We start from the raw sequence: 9,283 nt of genomic DNA on the forward strand, positions 1-9,283 counted from the left end.
CCAATCAAATCAAAGGTGGTACCCCTAAACCAGCTCTTACCCATGAAGAATTGGCAGCTAAAGAAGTCATCTGAATTGACCTGACTCAGCTGCGACAGCTGCTGCTGCCTTGGTTCAGCAGATTTTTGAATTGGTGTGATCTGTCGCAAAACTCAGCGGACTGCAAGCTGTCATATTCAAAGTTTTGTGTAATATTTTGAAAACTGTTCCATGACTTATTTTTACTTTTCCGGCTACTGCCTTCATTAAGAAAACCTGGTCTCTATACACCAAGGTTTGAATTCTCTAGTGATTCCCAGTTGTTCACAAAGAGATGAGCTGTCACTCTTATTTTTCATTCAGACTTCTTCACAATACTGGAAGCACTTGTGCCAGCTAATCACTTTGTTTTATGCATTCTACTGTACACTGCCACTGGTTCAGCATGGACTGTTCCTGTGTTGTTCTCCTTCAAATGCAGAAATAAATTACTGCATGCTACTTCCCTTTTAAATTTGATGCATTGTTTTGCTTTGGCCGCTCTACTTTTGTGCAGTGGTACTATTGCACAGGCATTTCAATGTGTACCAGAACAACAGACAAGTACATACAAACAAACAAAACATTAGTTACATAAGTTTGATTTTGCGAGCTAGCAAGTAAAATACTTTTTTCCTTTGCAGAACCTGAAACCCCTAGATGGCACATCTCCAGGTGGCAGATTGGGGAATGCTCCCAGAAATGGATGGTAGGAGGGAATACCTCCAATGGACCAATAGGCAAATCAGAGTCTGGCCTAAAATAAATCACATGTTAAGGATGGCCTTGAGAACTGTGGAAGACAACAGAACACCTCTGCAATTTGTTTTCCCTGCATTTCGCTCCATTTTATACGCGAAATATGAGTTCCTCTTATGGTAAATCAATGTCCCAATGTAGAGTAGTCTCCTGCTTGGAAAGGTGTGTGTGTGTGTGTGTGTGTGTGTGTGTGTGTGTGTGTGTGTGTGTGTGTGTGTGTGTGTGTGCGCGCGCGCGCGCGCGCTCTTGTCTTTGTAGGATGGGGGAGGATGGGGTGACAATTTGAAAGGAGGAAGCATAATATTGGAACATCAATTGGTACTTTCCTGGATTGTCAAACACTGCTACAACCAAAACTAAAATAAGTTAAAAGAGAGATAGGAATGAATAATTTGAAGACTATAAGAGTTGTTGAGCTGCAATGCAATGGATGTGAAGAATTGCAGTCAGGTAAAAAGAAAAAAAAAAAAGGAAAACAGTATTCTTAAGTATAGAAGGGTGTATTCTACATTAAAAATGGTGTGATTTTGTAATGTGACCAACTGCATGTAGTCAGAAGTATATTCAGGAACACATGTAAATGAAAAATTCATGTGCATTAAAAATTAGTTTATACATTTCAGAAGAACCAGATTTAATTATTATTTATTATGTTGATAATTTGGACTACGTAATTCATCTGCATCTTTAGTAATATTAGAATCTTTATGAGCTTATGTAATGCACATTGTAAAACTCCAGATGCAAATCACTTAAAATGTCAGTGAAGATCATTAATTCTTGAAAATGTTGTGTAATTCAATAGTTAAAAACTCTACTCACCAAGCTGTGACAAGGGACCACACATATATATGTACAGAAATCTGCAGGTTTTCAGAGGCAGTTGCTCCTTCTGCTTGCAGAAGGGTTGAATGGGAAGGAAGATGTGTGAATGGAAAGGACTGGTCACAATTAGGAAATGGGGAGAGTTGGGAAGAAGAGGCCCCAGTCAAGGGACACTTACTGGCTAGGATACGAAGGAAAGATGGATTGTTGAGGACTGCATTGCATGAGATCTGAAAACCTGAGAGCTTAAAGGTGGAAGATATGGCAATATATAATACAAGTATGACTGACACAACATTGTGCACAAGCTAATAAGTTTAGAAAGGGAAGTATGTGGTAGTGACAGAGGCAAGAGGGGGCGAGAGGGGGGGGGGGGGGGGGGGGGAAGAGGGCATGTTGGCAAGCTTGGAGGGGGAATAGACAGGACAAAAAACAAAGGTACACAAAACTAAAAGGAAGTGAAGAAATGAATACTGAAACCAAAGAAATTAACAAAAATGAAGAAGCAAGGACTTGTAATACCAGTTCCCACCTGTGGAACTCTGAGAAACATATTTCTGTGGCAAGAATCAAGATAAGATGTGTGATGAAACAGGCACTGAGGTTAAGACTGTCATGTTGCAGAGCAAGTTCTGCAACGGGATATTGTGTGTTTCCAGCAAACACACTGTGCTTATGAAAATTCATCCAAACTGATGACTTGGTGGTAGTCGTACCAATGTAAAAAAGCTGAAGAGTGTTTATGTAACAGATGGTACAGGAGATGTGTCATTTCACAAATAGTTCTCCCTTTGATAGAATATGTTTTGACAGATACAGAGTTGGTATAAGTAATGGTAGGAGGGTGTATATGTTAAGCCTTACAGTGGAGACGGTCACAGGGCTAGGAACCATAGAGTAGGAAAATAAGTGTGGAAGGAGCATGAGGTCTGAGAAGAATGTTGCTGTTATTGGCAGGGACATGACAAGCTATTCTACATGTCATGGACAAAATGTCAGATAGAATGGACCTCATTTCACGGTATGATTTTAGGGAGACATAGGCTTGTTGAAGTAGCTGATAAATGCTTTCAAGACCAGGATAATACTGAGTCACAACAAGTGTATTCCTAAGAATTTTTTGGAGATATCAGTAGTACCAGACCTGGATGTGATGGCCGAGGATATCTGCTTTTGAGCTAAGGTGGTGCTGTTATTATGTCCAGTGAAGACGGAAGTGAGAAAGGTGATGTATCCCTGTAAAGAGCCTGCATTTGAATAAATGTGTTAACCTTGCTTATGCTGTATGAGAGGAAACATTGGACATGGAATGGATGACGGTTGTCAAAATATAAGTACCATTTTTGTCAATAGTTTTAAAGGGCCTGGACATCGTGAGGGTTCAAAAAATGAAAATTTTCTGTTTTATTTAATAAAATTCTGTGATTCTTCCTGATTCTTCAAACATGTACTTTATGTACAATATGCAACCTCATGACTTTTGTGTTTAAATGCCTTTTTAAAGCAGATGCAGTGAGTATGTTTTAAGTGTCTAGGAGCCCACAAGAAGTCTGCTAATATCAAAGATAGACCTTAATTTGAGGATGAAATATCTCAGAATGTATGTTTGCAGCACAGAGGGTCTTTCAAATTCTAAATTCCTGCAAAAATGTTTACATGGTAAAATGCAGAATTCAGAAAAAGCTCTCAGTAGTTGCATTTGGGACCACTTGCCAAAACTGCTTTTTTGGAATGTCAGCCTTTCAGATTGGTGTGATGGATGTCATAATATACATTAATGATGGAGTTACAAGCAGACTCAAAATCATAAACAGACTAATCATCTGGAGATACTATAAAAGTGGGCTTCTACTGGTGGACAATCAGTGTGTCAGTGAAGGTAAAAACGCTGCTGAATGCATCACAAAGGAGGCCAGAGTAACAAAGAAAAGAAAGAAATCTAGAGAAAACTTGAAGAATGAGATTGAGGAAATATGGTATAGCTGTAGGTAAACAACTAGAATTCTCTCATATACAGATTTATTCTCACTTAGCTTCTACACAGATACAAGTCCGGAGGCTAACTGCCGTTAGCGTCCAACATCCTGCCCCAAAGCCCTCTCCTGAAAGATAGCACACTTGCGCACACAACAAATATCGATACTTATGGCGCTGTACGCCACATAGCCCCCCCCCCCCCCCTCCTGCCCAGTATGGAGTACATCCCTGTGAATGGGGGAGGGGGGTGGGGGGGGGGGTGAGAAGTTAGGAAGGTAACGCACAGTTCTTCTGCATCAGGCAGAAGCGGTCGACTGGTAGGAGACTGGGGGGTGAAACCCGGTACGTCGACAGTGAAGTCAGCAAGCGACGCCGGCGGCTTCCTGGAATGGAGGTGTAGCACTTTGTCAGCCGGCAGACGGAGAATCACCTTGCCAGAAGGCCTAACAAAGGCACACAAATTGCCACATGCAGCACTTCTGCTCAATTTAAAGCGGCGCACCACATGAGATTCTGCACTTCCTCCCTCAGTATTGTCACACGCGAGTACCACACACACCATATCACCATCTACGACAACAGATAATTTATGTATGTCATCAGGGTGCACATGTGTTGTGAATTCTTGGATGGCACCTGTACGAGCAATGGTAGGGAGGCAGGGAGGTGTGGGAAAGCCATGGCAGGGGGAAGCATCTACTAAGAGGGGGGTGGCAGGTGCACTGGACTGCGCAGGCGACAACCTCGGGCGATCAGCTGACAGACGAGGGAGCGTGACCGAAGGCAACGAGGAGCCAGTGTCGATTAACGGCGTGACAAAGAGCTGTCACACGAAGATGGTAACACAATGGTAGAATCCGAGTGGTTGGCAGTTCGACTGCGAGGGCTGTGAGGAGTGAAGCCCAAAAAATGATTGGCCACTCGAATTAGATAAACGCAGAGAAGAAGCAGTGCTCGGCAGAGAAGCGCGCTGTGGAGAATAAATACCCAAATGCATGGTGTGGGAAGATGGATGGACGCTCGAAGCAGGAGTGGGAGAAATAGGGGCAGAATCAGGGAGGTTCACCTGAGGCTCAATTAAAGCTGGTTTCACTCGGTTCTTGGTAGCGGGCCGTGCCACTAAGAGTGCTGTAGGCACGAGTGGGCGTGGCCGGACAGCAGATGGCCGTAGTTCATTGCCACAAGCTTGGCAAGTTAATTGTCCATTCGGAACGCAAAGAGCATGAGCACTCGGGCATACCCTATCATTACAAAAGGGGGTGCTGACACAGTTTACAGAGTTCACAACATTGTCGTTAATGTGCGCAGGCACGGGAACAACAGATTGGCTCGGACTGACCTTGTCTGTAGCTGACGAGTCGTCTGCTTGTAGTGCCGTGAGGCGTTGTTGTGTGGAGGCCAACTCGTGGTGTATGTCGCGGAGATGCAGCAGCATTTCCTTACGTTCCATCTGCAACTTCGAAGACTTGGCGCACTCCACTAGCCACTTGTTTGTCCAAGATTGCAGCTCCAAGGATAGGTTTACACACTTCTTAGCACAGCACACATGTTTGGTGTTAGCCGAACTGTCACTCGGCGAAGCGAAAGGAATATGTTTCTTAAGGGAAGGGTAAAACACAGTATTTTGCACAAAATCCAGTGACAACTGATAGTGCTTGAGGAAATCAATTCTGAGAATAGGTTCGTCAATTGTTGACACTAGAAACGTCCACTCCAGCTTGCACTTGGGCGAAAGTTTCACTTTATACAAAGTGGAACCCGAACACTGTAGGGTAGACAAGTTCACTGCACGAAGTACTGTTTTGTGTGGTTGCACTTTATTGGTTGCTAGGCGAACCGGCAGCAAAGAGACGTCTGCACCAGTGTCTACCAGAAAACATACACCTGATCGTAAATCGCGAACATAGACTCGACCACACTTACTGTTATTGTCCGAAACGGAGTGCAACGTGAGATGGTGCCCATTTTTTACATCACAGGAGGTGGCACCGTAGCCTACCTGCGGTTGGAGTTTGGGTAAGAACACGGTGACTGGCATTTTCGAGCTTGCTCCCCGAATCTCGCATAGAAGAAACAGTAAGGTTGGGCAGGCCTGTGCTCCTGTGGGTAGTTGCTAGGTGACGGAGTATGTGCCCCAGAGTCTTCCACAGAGGCCGATGCACTGTCGTTGCGGGGAGTTGAAGGTGCAGGCAGGGCGGCTTGTTTAACAAACTTGTTATTAGCAGCACCAGACAAGGGCGTGGTGTCAGAAAGCATCTTAGTGCAGTCGCATCCAGAATGCAGTGCACGGAGCTCACGTTGCCTGGCGGAGTATGCTCTGTCTGCGGCACGTAAACGTTCATTTACTGGCCTATCTTCGTACACAGAGATTGCAGTCTCGACAGGTAAAGGCAGCTTTTCAGTCCAGATTTCTGTGAGGGTGTCATCAGGCATAACTTGCTCATCGACGAGAAGATGGATGCACTGCCACAGCTGGGACGGAGACCTGTTGCCAAGACGCTCTTTGTAGATGAACTGTTGCACATTTTCTCTCCAGGTTTTAGAGACGCGCTCCAGTAACGTCTGTTTCGCCGCAGCATACTTCCCTGCTAGGGGGGGTGCTTTGACCAGATCGTAAATTAAATCGACGCAGTCGTGAAGATGGTTCATGAGGCAGGCGAACCGTGCGTCGATGTCCAAAGCACAGACATTGAATGTTTGCTCAACCAGGTTAAACCAGAACTCCGGGTGAGTGGGTTTGAAGTCTGGTAATTTCGGCAGATTCGGCACTGCAGTCACTGCGGAGGTGCGCCTATTACTTCGGACGGAAGTAGAGCATGCAGAAGATTGCAAGTCTGAATTATTGGCGTCCCGTAACGCGGGAATCACAAAATTCACTTGACGCCGGGGGGGGGGGGGGGGGGGGCGGCTGAGAAGCGACGGACGCTCGAACGGTGTGAGGATCGTAGTCAAAATGTGCATTCTCATTGACGTGGTAGCTCAGAGAGAAGCCACAAGTGCTTAAGTACGCCGGTGAATGTCCGTTATGCACACAGTATTCACTCGACTGTGAGTGTTGGGGCTGGTTGTAGATGTTGGAGTAATTACTGTCCAGCACAGAATTGTTGACCTGATTAGAAGCAACACAAGGATCCCACACACGTCCACTAGGATACACACTCGGTGTGATATTTGCTGTTTGGCGAGCATTGAACACCTGTTGACTAGCCGGCGTGGAAGGATACACACGTGGCGGGAGCTGATTCGAGTTTGAATTTACGATTTTCCAAAGTAGCAAAACCTCGCTCGACGCTACGAACTGTATTGAATTGTGTGTTCGACACAGGAGTAGGAATGTTCTGACCAACACTCTGTGGAGAACACGTGGGAAGGTCCAGGCTAACAAAGCCAGAGTCCACGACTGTTGGCGGTTGGAAGAAACTGGCGACACTCGATGAATTCCATTGCATGTTCTGGCTGAAGGATTCCGAAGATTCTTGCGGCATGTCCACTACGACGGCAGGAGTGCTGGAGAGATGTTGCTGGAATCCGGGTGGCGGTGAATGCTGAAAGGCCATTGTCTGGAGCTGAACATAGGCCCTCGCGATCGCGGAGAAACCCAACGTGGTAGGCGCGTAAATAACCTTCGGGCGGTAACTCGGACGCGTATTACACAAAAACGGGGTCACCAGGGAGGGAATGTGGTATAGTTGAAGGTAAACAACTAGAATTCTCTCATATACAGATTTATTCTCACTTAGCTTCTACACAGATACAAGTCCAGAGGCTAATTGCCATTAGCGTCCAACATCCTGCCCCAAACCCCTCTCCTCAAAGATAGCACATTTGCGCACAGAACAAATATCGATATTTATGGCGCTCTACGCCACGAGAATTTCACTCTGCAGCGGAGTGTGCACTGATATGAAACTTCCTGGCAGATTAAAACTGTCTGCCGGACCGAGACTTGAACTCGGGACCTTTGCCTTTCGTGGGCAATTGCTCTACCAACTGAGCTACCCAAGCACGACCCATGCCCCATCCTCACAGCTTTGCTTCTGCCAGTACCTCGTCTCCTACCTTCCAAACTTTACAGAAACTCTCCTGCGAACCTTGCAGAAGTAGCACTCCTGAAAGAAAGTATACTGCGGAGACATGGCTTAGACACAGCCTGGGGGAGGTTTCCAGAATGAGATTTTCACTCTGCAGTGGAGTGTGCGCTGATATGAAACTTCCTGGCAGATTAAAACTGTGTGCCGGACCGAGACTCAAACTCGGGACCTTTGCCGTTCGCGGGCAAGTGCTCCACCATCTGAGCAGGAGAGCGTCTGTACACTTTGGAAGGTAGGAGACAAGGTACTGGCAGATGTAAAGCTGTGAGGACGGGGCGTGAGTCGTGCTTGGGTAGCTCAGTTGGTAGAGCACTTGCCCGCAAAAGGCAAAGGTCCTGAGTTCGATTCTCGGTCTGGCACACAGTTTTAATCTGCCAATGCACCCATGTATTTCCCCCCAGCCGCCCAATCATCTGTCTACCTCTTGACTGTGCCTAACTGCCCAAACCTCTTCACACCAGGTCCCTGTGTGCTCCTAGAGTAGAGCCACTACTTGGTCATCCCCATCCCTACCCTACTATGCTTTGATGTCCAAATACTTATAATATAGGTTACATAAAGCTATTCCATCTGTACATTTTGCAAATATTTTTTTGAATGAAGGTTTAGGTACAACACCAACATTTCACTGAAAATGGAAACAATATTAATCAGATGTAATAACATCAATATGATGTCCCCAAGAAAACTGAAGGGAAGGTGGTGATGAATTTCATGTGCAGGACAGTGAAGCCCTTCTTCATTTCATCCATGATGTGGACGGACAGGAAATAGAGTTGATCCAAGGAATGGTAGAATGATGGTGATCTGACCCACATTATGCCATGTCAGCACTGATGGCATCTGAATATACAACATACTTGAACATAAAAGAGCAAAACTTCATTGACATGAATCAATGATAATTTGTGTAGAGTAATTTGTTTTTGTTTATTTATTTATCCATCCATAGACAATCAGGATTGTATGGATGTTGTCAAATGAGTATATACAATAGGGAAACAAATTTATAATTATCACAATCGGAATTCATGAATATTGTAACATAAAGATACATTGTTAAATCACTTAATAACACAGTTGATAATTTTTACATATTGCTGTATATTTACATCATTCCAAGTAATCCTTGAAGGTATAAAAACACTTTTCCAAGAGATAAATTTTAAGCGATTTCCTAAAGATATCTATTTCGCTTATGTCTTTGATTTCTCATGGAAGATTTTTGTATAATTTCATTCCATTGTGTAACATGCTGTTTTGAGTTTTTGATTTGTTTTTCCTATAGAGGTGAAAGTGTTGCCTGTGTCTTGTTTCATGTGCATGTATGGAACAGTTTATCAGAAACTGGTCAATTTGTTTTTTATGTATATCACTGTCTGCAAAATGATATTCACAAAAAATTGATTGATTTGAATAATTCTGTGCAATGGGATCTATTGCTACTTTTTGTTATGATTTGTACAGCCTTTTTTTGCAACTTAAATATTGTTTGTCTGTTCTGCTCATTTGCTCCCCAGAAGGATATGCAATAATTATTTATAGCGTGGACATATGCAAAAAATGCATTTCTAGTACTCGAGCTACTACACATTGAATTTATTATCCTAAGT

The 9,283-nt window shown here is 44.3% G+C and overlaps 1 non-coding gene across 1 annotated transcript; it reads right to left on the reverse strand.

Moving 5' to 3' along the window:
- Window positions 1–7,510: 7,510 nt before the first annotated feature.
- Trnas-cga lies at window positions 7,511–7,585 on the reverse strand. Its single transcript has one exon. It is a non-coding gene; the product is annotated as a tRNA-Ser (tRNA).
- Between the last annotated feature and the right edge of the window lie 1,698 nt (window positions 7,586–9,283).

This window comes from Schistocerca piceifrons, chromosome 1 (assembly GCF_021461385.2).
Source record: "Schistocerca piceifrons isolate TAMUIC-IGC-003096 chromosome 1, iqSchPice1.1, whole genome shotgun sequence".
Lineage (NCBI taxonomy): Eukaryota > Metazoa > Arthropoda > Insecta > Orthoptera > Acrididae > Schistocerca > Schistocerca piceifrons.